The 14248-nt window shown below is 32.6% G+C and overlaps 1 long non-coding RNA gene across 1 annotated transcript in view; it reads right to left on the minus strand.

The window, feature by feature from the left end:
- Positions 1 to 317: 317 nt before the first annotated feature.
- The window catches only part of LOC107195471, a 22067-nt gene continuing 8136 nt past the window's right edge, over positions 318 to 14248 (minus strand). The window contains exons 3-6 of the long non-coding RNA XR_001516624.2: positions 14052 to 14159; positions 8665 to 8729; positions 7874 to 8011; positions 318 to 2194 (exon numbers count right to left, since the gene is read on the minus strand). This is a non-coding gene — a long non-coding RNA (uncharacterized LOC107195471). The remainder of the gene's footprint in view (positions 2195 to 7873; positions 8012 to 8664; positions 8730 to 14051; positions 14160 to 14248) is intronic.

Consider the following 14248-nt stretch of genomic DNA (forward strand, 5'->3'; position numbering starts at 1 on the left):
GCTTTTGTTGTCACATCTAAGAAATCACTCTCTAACTCAGTCACAAAAATTTTATGTTTTCTTTTAGAAGTTGTAATTTTAGGTTTTACATTTAGGCCAGAGAGTGAATGGCTTTAGTTATTTGAAAATCGAATGCTTTTTATAGTCTAATTCTGACACCTCAGCCATTCCTTAAATATGTTCCACTATATTAATTCCTTCATGAGACAACTAAGGAATAGCTTAAGTACTTCAGAAACCCAGGATATTATCTCTGGTCTTTCTCCATGAAGAAATTAAGGTTTTAATAGTTAATAATATTTTCTATGTAACACTATTTCGTTCTCTGATACATGGGCATTTCTATGGAGATTCCAAGAAAAGGTCCAAATTGACCAGTCCAGAGCTTGCATATTACATTAATTATTTCTGGAGGAACGTTACCAACATATAGATGCTTCTGTAACTTTAAAATGTTTTTCTTTAGGAAGTCTTTATTAAGACTTCTTGATTGGTCTTAAAACTAAACACTGAAGGAACAATTTTACTCAAAGTTTCAATATATGAGTGAAATAGCAAATGTTAGAACTTGTTTATCTAAACTGAAAAGTGTGGGCCACACTGATCCAGAGAATACATCTAAAAGGAGGTAGCTGATCTATCTATTGAGTGCCTTTCGGCAGCACATGAGACATGTACTGTATATAATATTTGAGGTATTATCTTTTAGTTGAAAATTCAACATATATAGGAAAGCTGTGGAAGTATGTAAAAAGTAACATAATAAATGTAATGAAATGCAAACTATAAATAATTGCTAAGGGGGGTGAAGTGATTTAAAACTAGATTGATAATGGATAGAAGTTTACTGGAATAGGCAAATCTCATGTAAAATTTTTTTTAAATAGCGATGGATTTGGATTGCCATAGAGAAAAGATAACCATTCATCAAACATTTATTTAGTGCTTACTATGTGCTAGGCACTATTCAAGGCCCTAAGAGATAAAGCAATATATAAAACTATTGCAGAGCAGGAATAGCCAGTTCATCTCTCAGACATGATATCTGATAGAACACAGAACATAAGAGAGTAGAGAAAAATGAAATAGAAAGGAAAATAACTTGTAATGGGCTTAAACTAAGAGGCCTTAAATGCTAGGATGTTTCTAAACAGGATAAAGATATTTGGTGTGACTTGAATTCCTTTCGTCACTACAGTCAGAACAGATTGCTCTCCTAGCCTCCTAGATAACTTAATAATGACCAGTATAACAAACAAGTACTGCACATTTATAGATTCCCAGCTGAGGTATGTAGAGAGCGAAAAGGGAAAGAATGGCTACCAGGAGTTGAATTTTATGTCTCCTTTTATCTTTCCAATGGTTATTATCATATACTATTGGTCTCTTCTTAGCAATAATCCTCTATTCAGTATTTGTCTTAAGTTGTGAATTAATTTCTGAAGGTTCTGCTCTTCTTAGAATCACTGAAAGGAAAGGAGACCCATTTAAATTCCCTTTTTTCAGTTAACCAGGTTTTCCTTATTCACCCAGCAACACTTCTCTACAAAGTGTTTGATGAAAAAAACAGTATTTTATGCTCTGTATAATCTGGTAGGAGAGGAGATAAGGCTGGGTAGGCGCCAGGGAGAATACCAAGAGCCTGTGATACAATGCAATATAATACAAAACAAAACAAAAGGCTGTAATACAAATTTGACATTAAAGAGCTTGGATTAAATGAACATTTTAAGAATGAAAAGGGCATGTGAAGTAAATTATAAAGAAATAATTATAAGAAGTGACAAGTTTAACAGTGGTTTACCTATGAGAAGGGAAAAATGTGAAGAAATGAACCTAAGAGTGTAAGCTTGTAGGTCTAAAAAAATTGTCATCAACAATAGCCAAGAAATTGGAAGAAGTAGCTTAAAGGAAAAAAAATGAACTTAATGTCAGATCTAAGTGGGATGTCACTAGAACATAGAGGACTCAAGCTTTCTTGATAAGCTGTTGGGCTTGTTGATGCACATATGAAAGTCATCATGTAGAAACTGGTTGAAACACTATGAACTAATGAGGGAATGCAGTGAAGATCAAATGGCTGTGTATGGAACTTCGATTGTAAAATGAATTTCAGAGCAATTTCAAAGGAGGTGATCTAGCTTTGGAACTCTTTCAGGTCTTGATTAAACATTCTCTTCATTTTGGCTGACCCCTTAGTAGGTGAGAATAACAAAATGAATGAATAATATTGAAAGACTTAGTTTTTCTGGATTATTTCACTCAATGTTCTGAATTTTTAATTGAATATGCTCCTAGCCAGCTTACACAAATTATGCGCCTTAAGATAAAACACACAAAATAAATACCTGCAACTTTTCTTTGATCAATGTACTTTTGTATAAAGGCTATGGCTTCAAAAAGCATAGAATACAAAAAGACATATTAACATAGGCCATCTGAACTATTTAGCTCTTAAATATGGAGTTTGCTTTAATGTAAAACTGTTAGGGTCAATATGCATTTCTATCCTCAATGCAAATCTTGGCTATGGAACTATGTAAATAGAAAACCACCTTTAAAGAGGATTTGATTTTAGAATGTGCTATCCTACATGTTTCTTTAAATAGGAAAAGATCGAGTTTGATAATCTCTGAACTAATTTCTTGGAATCTGTGATATCTAAAATGGCTTTGGATTCCTGTATTTCTATAAAGTATCTTCATAGTAGCTAGCAATGAAACATTTATTCGGTATGTTGGACATTGTATTAAGTGCTCAAATATTCGTTATCTTATTTAGTATTCACAACAATTCTATGAGGTATTACTAACCCATTTCACAGATGGGCAGAACTGAGACCCAATTTAAGTTATGTCTTCAAGGTAACATAGCTGGTAAGTAGGCAGAGCCAGGATTTGAGTCCAGATCTGATTCCAATGATACTTTTCTTAACTATTACCCTATTTTCCCCCCAAAAGTCACCTAGAAGCAATTTTATTATATGTTTTTTGTCGATTGAGCTGTATCCAATAATGGAATAATTTTTCAGAAACTGAGAAATGTTTCTGTGTTTTCTTCCTCTCTTGACTTTAACCAAGAAAATCCATTTGGAGTAACTTTGATCACATTTCATATCTTCTAGACTAGTAACCATAATTAATACACACACACGAGAGGAAAATTTCTAAAAAAAATGAAAAGTTTCCTCCAGTTCAATTTTAGAGATGTAAGAACATACCTGTTTAATTCTACTTATAGAAGTATAGAAATAAGTTATTGGCTTTATTATTAGCCCAAAAAGATCCTTCTTCAATTTCTCAGTTTCAAAAATATAGCAATACTATGAATATTGCAAATGGAATTGCATCAAAACAAAGCAACACATAATTTTGAGCTCATAGTTGCCTGCTGGTGCTATGTATACTCTAATCTATACTCAACAAACATACCAGACAACATATTGAGTGGTAAAGGTGTGTGAGGAAAGTGGATAACACAGACTGAGCTATTAATTATCAGTAATATTATAGCATCCATCAGTCCCTCTAACTACAAATGTAAATAGAGGTGATTGAGTGTAGAATGGATATTTTAGAGTAAAATGAATTTGAGTGAGACCATCACCAGAATAAGACAGTGAGCATATCATCCCTAAGGGTTTCCCCTGCCTCTTTATAATCCCTCCTTCCTCATAGCTCTCTTCCTCAGGCAGCCACTGGTCTGTATTTTATCCTTACAGATTAGTTTGTATTTTCTAGAATTTTATATATGTAGAGTCATATGGTATGTTCTCAACTTTTTGTCTATCTTCACTCAGACTACTGAGATTCATCTATGTTGTTGCATATATAATAGTTCATTCCCTTTTATTGCTGAGTAGTATTCCACTGTATGAATATATCACAATTTATCCATTCATTTGTTGATAATCATTTGTTTCTAATTTGAGACTGTTAAAAATAAAGCTGCTATGAACATGTACAGATCTTTATAGGAATACATGCTTTCTTTTCTTGGGAAAATAACTAGCATAGAAAGGCTAGATCATATGTTGGTGTATGTTTAACTTTTTAAGAAATCCCCAAATTATTTTCCAAACTGATTGTATCATTTTACATTCCTACAAGGAGTGTATTAGAGCTCCAATTCATCCACATCCTCAACACCACTTTTGGTTTTAGCTGGTCTAAGAGATATGTATACATTTTTTTTATATACAGATACCTAGCTGTTCCATCATGGGTTTTTTTTTGTTTGTTTCCCTAAAGACTAATGAGATTAATAAAGTTGAGCACCTTTTCATATGCTTATTTGCTGTCCAGGTATCTTCTTAGCGAAGTAACTACTCAAGTCTTTTGTCCACTTTTTATTTGAGATTTTTGTTTTCTTATTATTGAGTTTTGAGAGTTTTTGTTACTTTCTAAATATAAATCATTTATTATACTCTTCGAAAATATTTCTCCCAGTCTGTGGTTTGTCCTTTTTTTAGCAATGCTTTTGAAGAACAGAAGTTTGTAAAATTTGAGTAAGTCCAGTCTATCAATTTGTTCATTTATAAATTGCGCTTTTGGTGTCACATCTAAGAAATCATTCTCTAACTCAGTCACAAAAATTCTCTTATATTTTCTTTTAGAAGTTGTAATTTTAGGTTTCTTAGAAGTTGTAATTTTAGGTTTTACATTTAGGTCTATAATCAATTTTGAGTTAATTTTTGCACACGGTATGAGACATGAATCAAAGTCTATATTTTTTATATGGATATCCAGCTCTTCCAGCACCATGTATTGAAAAAATCTACTGCACTGAATTATCTTTGCACTTTGTCAAAAATCTGTTATCCTTATATATGTGGGTCTATTTCTGGACTCTGCTTGCTGTTGCATTGATCTGTTTGTCTATTTTTATATTAATACCACTCTTGATTACTGCAGATTTATAATAAGGCTTGAAATCAGGTTGTGTCAGCCCTCCAACTTTGATCTTTTGTCTAGTTAGTTATTTTAGCTAGTCTAGATTTTTGCACTTCTATACGAATTTTAGAAACTGCTTGTCAATTTTTTTAAAGCCTATTGAGATTTTAATTTGGACTGTGTTGAACCTGTAGACCAATTTAGGGAGAGCTGACATCTTAATAATATGAATCCATGAGTCAGATAAATCTCTCCAATTATTTAAGTTGTCTTTAATTCCTGTCAGCAATATTTGCAGTTTTCAGTGTACAGATCTTTCATATCTTTTGATTCCTAAGTATTTCATATTTTTATGCTATTGTAAATATCACTTTTTTTTTGCATTTTCATATTCAGTTTGTTGCTAGAATGTAGAAATATAAATGATTGCTGTATTTACCATGTATCCTGCAATCTTGCTAAATTTACTTGTCAGTTTTAGTAGCTTTTTGTAGATACCACCAAGTGGAATGGATAGATAGTTATGTCAGTTTCATCTCTTCCTTTCCAATCTGAATGTGTTTTATTTCTCTTTTTGCTTGATTATACTGGTCAGAACCTACAATGTTAAATAAAAGTGGTAAAAGCAGACATCTTTGTGCTCCTTATCTTAAGGGGAAAGCATATAGTCTTTCACTGTACGTATGAGGATATCTGCAGGTTTTTGTAGATGTCCATTATCTGGATGAAGAAATACCCTTCCATTCTTAGTTTGCTGATAGTTTTTAAAATCAGGAATGAATATTGGATTTTGTCATGTTTTTTTCTTCATCTATTGAGATGATCAGTTTTTCTTTTTTAATATGAGTTACAATGATTAATTTTTAAATGTTAAACCAAGTATTCTTGGAAAACCCTCACCCAATAATATTGTTTGTCCTTCCTATATATTGTTGGATTTGATTTGATGAAATTTTTTTAGAATTTTTACATTCCTGTCCGTGAGGGAAACTGGTCTGAGTTTTGTTTTGTTTTGTTTTTTAATGTCTTTGTGTGGTTTGGGTATCAGGGTAATGCTGGCTTCAAAGAACAAGTTGGAAAATATTCCTACTTCTTCGCTTTTCTGGAAGAGTTTATGTATAATATTATTTTTCCCCTAATTGTTTGGAAGGATTTACCAGTGAAGCCCTATGAATCAGAAGTGCAAATGTTCTGAATCACTATTTCCATTTTTAAAAAACATATATGATTATTCAGGTTATCTATTTCTTTTTGAGTGAGCTTTGGTAGTTTATATCTTTCAAGGAATTGGGCTATTTCATCTAAGTTGTTGAATTTTTTTGGCCTAAACTTGTTCATAATATTCCCTTATTGTCCTTCAAATATCTGTAGAATTTGTATTTATGTCACCTCTCTCATTCCTGATATTGGTCTTCCTGATATGTGCCTTTTCACTTTTTTTTCCTGACCAGTTTGGCTAAAAGTTGATCAATCTTACTAATCTCAAAGAACCAGGTTTTGATTACATAGACATTCTCAAGTGATTTTTGTTTTCCATTTCACTAATCATCACTTCGATCTTTATTATTTCTTTTGCTTCTGAGTTTAATTAGTTATTTCCTAGTTTCTTAAAGTGAAGTTGAAGTCATTGATTTGAGACTGTGTATTTTCTAATACAAGCATTTCATTTATACAAAACTTGATATGTTATATTTTTATTTTCCTTCAGTTCAAAATACTTTCTAATTTCACTTTTGAGTCTTTCTTTATCAATGGGTTATACAGAAGCATGTCGTTTTGTTTCCAAATATTTATTTCCTTTGCATGACTTGAATCCTTTAAAATGTGTTGAGACATGTTTTATGGCCTAAAACAGAAGTCAGCAAATTTTTTTCTGTAAGTAAAGCATCAGATAGTAAACTGTTTTAAGCTTTGTGGGTCACATACAGTCTCCATCACATATTTTCTCTTTTTGGGCGGGGGGTGGGGTGGGGGAGGATTCTTTCGAACCATGAAAACCATTCTTAGTTTATAGGCTATACAAAACCAATCTATATTTGGCCCCAGAGCCATCGTTTGCTGACCCCTAGCCTAGAATATGGTTTCTTTGGGTAAATGTTTCATGTAGAATTTAAAGAGAATGTGTATTCTACTTTTGTTAGTGGAGTGTTCTACAAAAGTCAGTTAGATAATATTGGTGGATAGTACTATTTGAGTTTACTATATTCTTGCTAAGTTTCAACTTGTTCTAGCAATTACTGAAGGAGAGATCTTAAAATCTGTTTCCTTCTCACAGTTCTATCAGTTTTTGCATCATATACCTTGAAGCTCTGTTATTTGGATCATAACATTTCAGATTATATCCTCATTAATTGGCCCCTTTATTAATATGAAATGGACTACTTTATCCCTGATAATAGTCTCTGCTCTCAAATCTAATTTATTTCATGTCAATATAGCCACACCAGTATTCTTTTGACTAGTCTTAGCATCAGCATGGTATATTTTTTCCATCCTCTTATTCTTAACGTTTTTGTCTTTGCATATAAAAGTGTGTTGGACCTTGCTTTCCATCCAATATGACAATCCCTGCCTTTTAATTAGGATTTTTTAGATCATTTACAATTAAAGTTATTATAGATATGATTAGATTTAAGTTTGTCATTTTGCTATTTTCTATTTGTTCCATCTGTTCTAAGTGTTCCATCTGTCCCTTTTTTCTTTTTGCTGCTTTCCTTTTAGATTGAGTACTTTTTTGTGATTCCATTTTTTTCTCCTTTGTTGGCTTATTAACTATAACTGTTTTGTTATTCTACTGGTTGCTTTAGGATTTATAGTCTACATCTTCGAATTAATCAATCTTTATGCTATTGTTGTCATGTATTTTACTTATGCATGTTATAATCACACACAATACAGTGTTATTATTTTTAAACAATTGATTATCTTTAAAAGAGGATTAAATGGATAAAAAAATCTTTCACATTTACCCATATAGTTACCTTATCATTTCTTTGTGTAAATATATATTTCCATCTGGTATCATTCGCCTTTCGTCTGAAAAACTTTCTTCAACATTTCTTCTAATGCAGTGTGTGATGATATTGAATTTTCACTCTGAATTTTCAGTCTCTGTGACACTGTCAAGTTAAAAGTGGGTAAGCATCAATTAATCTATTCTCTGCCATGCACTACTATAAATAGCCTTGGCTAAAGAGTAGAAGTGAAAATGGAAAAGAAGAATATTATACAACCATGAAATAACCTAGAACCTCTGAAAGTCCAGCTTGGGGTAGGGGGACATTGTAGTTTGCCAGCATGTTAAAAGTGACTGAATAAACATGGGGCATCTTCTCAGATATCAATTTCATGAGATATTTTTTAATTTTTAAGCATTATATTTATATTAAACATATGACTATTATGGTATATAATGTAACATTTATATTAAATTTAAGACAAAATATGAAAGTAGAAAATTCTAGCTTTGAGACCAAGCTTCTAAGCAATTATTCATTCTTCTCTGCTATTAACTACACTTTTGTGAAAGAGTTTGAGGAGTGACCTTGATGATTACACATGATTTATTAAAATGTCTCCTAACATTGGATGCTGTTAACAAATACAGATTACTCATAAAAGTTTTTATTTAATTAGAATATGCATTTCTGAATTGACCACTATATCCTGTTATTTAACTCATAAATTCCCTCTTATTGTGCTTATGAAAAATGTACTTGACTCTAAGTTCTTAAAACACCCATCATTATTCTTGTGAAGAACTTTTACTTACCATTTCTCACTCTTGTTGCCATTAGCATGCCTGCATCAATCAGTACTTACAGCACTGTCCAATTTCTGATTCCAATCCAGGACAGAATGCGAAAGCAAATAAACAAACCCATTAGAAATAGGCCTAAAAGATAATGAACTTGCCATGAAGGCCTTATCAAAAAATCCACTTCTAAGACTGCATCCTAACCAAATAAGGCAAAAATTTAACTATTAGATTATTCCTTCACCAGTAGAAAAAAATTGGTTGCAATCAACATAAATACCCCAAAATAAAAAAACTGCTTAAAATACAGTATACCCTTATATTCTATAATAGAATACATATTCAGTCACTAAAGTATATTATAGCTGAATATTTATTGTTAGGAATAATACATATTGCTCATTTGTATTTGCTTATAATAATAAAAACCCAAAGTTTTCAGAAATACTTAATATGAATAAATACCTATTAAAAATGATGAGGTAATCATTTGTTTATTCTTAAATTCAACAAATATTTGCAGCATTAACTAAGACATAGTCCTTACCCTTGTGACTCTTAATTTGTGAGAGGGGGAAAAAGGGCTTAATCAACAATCTTGGAAAATTTTTACTCCTTTCTTTCATTCTCATTACATAATTGCCCATCATTCCCTCCTTTATTCATTGAAGACTTTGGCATTTGGCTTTCAGTATGTGTCTCCCTACATTTTCAGCCATTGGGTGCCACTTCAGTGTCAATATGACAACCCATCCAACAACCATGAATTCTAGACTCTGCCAGCTTACAGTCACTTCATTCAGCAATCCATGCCCAGGGCCAGACCCTCAACCTTCTGATCACCAGAAAATTGTTCGACAGCCTTAGACTCCATGACTTATCATTCTAGTTTTTCTTCACTCCATTACTTCCTAAACACCTGCTTTCTTACCTTTATTTAAACTTCCATTCCTCAAGTATTCCCTTTCCTTTCAAACCACAATCTCCCACATAGCTTCATAGCTTTTCTTATCCACGCTAGATTCCCAGATGTTTCAGTCTCTCCTGCTAATAACCTTGCCCCCTAGTTAAGTCCCTGTCCCATTCCTTAGAGCATATATTTTATACCATCCTAATTCAATTCAAACTTGCTACTTCACCTATGCCCTTCTCTCTTATACCTCTTTTATCAGAAAAGAATCAAAACTATCAGCTATGTACCTCCCTCACCTCTTGCTCCACATTTGCAAGTTATACAATTATCTTCACCTCCTTCCTCCTAATTGCAGAGAAAGAATCTCCTTTCTCTTTTTCCAAGTCAATTCCTTTCTGTGCACCCTTGATCCCATATTCCTAGAGAATCTTGCTTTACCTTTATCTCCCCTCTTTTTAATCTCTCCTCTCTGCTGCTTGCCCCTTATATTAAACACTCATTACTATAGAATCTCCTATTCAATTCTGTAACCCCTTCCAAAAATTATCATCTTTATTTCTGTTTTTAAAAAGAAATGAGGAGCCTCGAAATAATATAAATCTATTGTAACCTTTCTGTTTTAATATACTATTCAACCTAACACAAACAGCATTCTGCTATTATCGATCCATTGAAAGTGTTCTGGCAAATATTAATTATGACAAAATTGCCAAATCCCATATCTTTTTCAATTTACTTGACCTGTCTTTATTTTCTGATACTTCTAATTTCTTTCCTCCTGAAACCTCTCCCCTATTGGCTTCTCTGACACTGAGCACTCTTCCCTGCCCATTCACTAATGTCGATTTTCATTTCCTCTCACTGTATTCAGTCTCTATGAGTAATAGCATCCATTATCCCTTTAATTTCAACTACCACCTATTTAGTCATATCTACTTCAAGCCAAGGCTTTTCTCCTAAGTCTCAGATGCATATGTTGAACTCCCTACTGAACTCTCTACATGGATATATATCATTGGCACTTAATCTTCCATATTCAAATATGTCCTCATTGAGCTTCTCATCTTCCCCTTTCTCAGTTTTCTATCCCACACTTTTACACACACACACACACACACACACACACACACACACACACACTCATTCACTCACTCCCTGAAGCCCTATTCTTTCTCTGTTTGTCTCTATCTCAATTAATTATATGACCATTGTACTCTACAACAGTGGTCCCCAACCTTTTGGGTACTAGAGACTGGTGCTCCTATGAGAATCTAATGCCTGATGATCTGAAGTGGACCCGAGGCAGTGATGTTAGCACTAGAGGGCAGCTGCAAATACAGATGAAGCTTTGCTCACTTGCCCGCTGCTCACCTCCTGCTGTGCGGCCTGGTCTGCTGCCCTTCCAACCTGCTGTACAACCAAACCAAGAACTAGGGAATTATTCTAGACTTCTCTCTCATCTCTATCCCAACCATCACTTCCCTAGTCCAAAATCTCATCTCCCACCATGACTGTAAAACCACATAAAAGACACTTCCATTTATTTAAAAAAAAAAATAATGTACGTTTTACAACATTCCCCCAGTATTGAAATTATGAAATGACAACCATGTTACCTTATTAACAAACCATGAAGGTTTATATGGAAACATATATAGCTTGCACTATTCCCAGAGATCAGAAACCTTGTTTGTACCCCTGTCCCTGATAATGTTTAGCAAACAGCAGTTGTTGGTTATCTGTTCACTTTTGAATAAAGTAAACATGGCATGTTTAAACATATCCATAATAATTATTAAGCTTCATGTTAACTCAATAAATAATAGGATTCATATTAATCTTATATAACAAAACATAATTTTTATACCTTGTTAGTTCACCAGAATTTCTTTAAAACACATACCACACACACACCTATACATACACCACATCTAGGAATTAGATTCCCTATAAACTGAACTTCCTTTCACTCCTATCCTACTGTCATAGACAATACTTAACCCGTCTATGCTCCATCAGTTTCTACCTATTCTTCACCCCAAAATGATGAGTGAATGCACCCTTCTGGCTACCCTTACAGTAAGAGTAGTGTCACCTAGGTGGGTCAGAGGGATCCCATGTTCTCTGATTTCTGAAAGATAGACCCTCTAGTCCACAAATATAAACTGCAGTTTTCCTGAAGAACAGCAAAATACAGTATTCAATACTACTAAATGAATGAAATTCAATAATGCTAACATACAAAAGAGAAGTATAGAGCCTTCCTTTGTCAATTGGGAAGGAGGGAGGAAAGTGGTATATTGTTAAGGGGCCTTCAGAAGCAATGCTTTCCAATCGTTCCTGATTTTTTAAAATTTTCTTTAATGCATATTTTATAACTTGGGCAGGAGGATGTTCAAAAGCAAGTCCACAGGTCTAGCTTTAAGGGCAAATAAAAGCGATGTACAAAGTATTTTTATAGCAAGTGATTTAGTAGAAGCCTTGAATTTTAGAATAATTGACAACTGTCTGTACTAATATTTTTTACATCTAAAGAATTAAACTTTAGGAATTTCAATTTTATATAAAAATAAAGGTACATGGGGGATCATTATAATTAACTACATGCTACAAGAATTTCTTATCAGGAAAAGGTTTTGTTTCTCATACTATATTAGTAGTCTTGCACTTTATACTATCATGAGTTCATAGGGTCAAAAGTTAACAGTATGGGGTCATCAAGTAAATTAAATGTTAACAGCAAAAATTAAAGGACTTAAATTAAAAACATAGGGCCTGATTCTATGATGAAGAAAAATAAGGAAAAAGTGTTCCCACAAGAGCTGTAAACTGTTCACCTATTTAAAATAAATTACTTCTTCGGAGCTGCCTTAAAAAGTTAATTTGTTTCTAACATGTAAGCATTTCTTTGCCAAAGGAGAATGTGCTATATTTTACATGTGCTATATTTTACTCTTTTTATTTCCCTATAGATTCATTCTACAAGAAAGATTTTTCCACATTTTAAGTATAGAAATATAGTTCTCAAGTGTCATAGAAAACTGGTTATATATCCTCAGTCATATCATCTAGAGACCAGAGGGTTTTGATTTTTGTTTACTAAAAATAAGTAAGAAATGAATTGTTAATAGATTCCTGGTTCTTTCTCTCTGTTGTATAGTTTACTTTATTTAAACTCTTCAATTTTCTTTTGATAAAAGGCCAAGAATATGATCTATTTCTATTTACAGTCCTTTTTATTATCTAAAATTGTACCCCAAATACAAACATTTTATTGGCTAGGACAAAAAGTTAACCAACCTTTGGTATATTTCAGACCATATATGGCATATGATTTATCATTCTGGGAGTCACGTTTTGAGACGGCCCTATTAAACTGAAGAATAACCAGAAGAAAGAAGCCAGGACAGTGAAGGGTTTAAATCATAAAGCCATTAAAGAAACTAAAAGGATATTTAAGGAGTGGGGATTCAGTTGTCTTCTGGTTGAAAATAATAGATGTCATGTTTAAAGCGTTATCACATGTAGGTGGGAATGAGCTGTAGCGGGGCACTTGGAAAATGGTGGCAGTTACAAAGAGTCATGTTTTCAATATTAAGAGTCTATGATTCTAAACCTGAATAGGTTAAATTTCCTTTATTAAGCTCTTATGAAATTTATATTATTTTTAAAATAATGTTTCAAAAACATTGTATTTAATATTTCATCTAAGGCTAGCATTGTCAGATTTCAGATAACTGAAAATTCAGTAGATAACTGAAATAAATGGATTTATCTATTTCCAGGAATCTTTATTGATAAAGGGATGGAAATGTTTATACTTCCTTAGTAAATATTAACCATTATTAATTGTAAAGAAATTTTAATTCAGTTCCATAATCTGCGGCCAAGAATTTGGAAGCAAAACAATTCTTTATATAGGGAAAAAACCTTATACCTCCATAATCTTAACAAAATCAGAGTTGAAAATGCTATACATATATGAATCTGTTCTAACCACTTCCAGAAATTGGGGTTCTAAACTATGCAAAGTAAATTTCCCAAAAGAGAAGTACATTTCCTGATGCATGTATAAACTTTATCGCATGTAACTAATATTGGCATACTTTAAAAATCACATACGGGGAAAAAAAACCTTTTAGTTTCTCTTTGCCTTATATGATTTTTAAAGGGTCATCCAAAATATGTATGATAATAAAATACTTATGTTGATCTTTCATTAAAAGAATCTACCCAACTGCAGAACAAACAGTGTATTCTCTTTCACTGATACCTAATTAACTAATATAGTCATGAACCATTTAAGTAACCTCTGAGGAGGATTTTATCATTGTTTTTTAATGTATCAATTAGCTACAGGGAAAAGAAACTATCAAAGTTACTTGATAGAACAAAGATATAGTCAATATCTAAAAAATAAACTGTAAGCTTGCACTTTTAAAAAGGAATGTAGACCAGTGAGTTTGTAGGAAAAACATCACATTCTTACCAACAAATTTCAATAAATGTTGTATAGGTTTATGATTTCAGTGGTAGACTAGATGCTGTATCTAATTAAACACTTGTTGTCCATCTTGAGGTCTGACACTTCACAGACCTAAAAAAGATAAAATTACTTTTTATGAATTTGTTAAACAAAAAAAGTATAGAAAAATAACTAGATTTGGTATGTGTGTGTGTGTGTGT

The sequence above is a fragment of the Pteropus alecto genome, unplaced genomic scaffold (assembly GCF_000325575.1).
Source record: "Pteropus alecto unplaced genomic scaffold, ASM32557v1 scaffold413, whole genome shotgun sequence".
In the NCBI taxonomy this organism is placed as follows: Eukaryota; Metazoa; Chordata; class Mammalia; order Chiroptera; family Pteropodidae; genus Pteropus; species Pteropus alecto.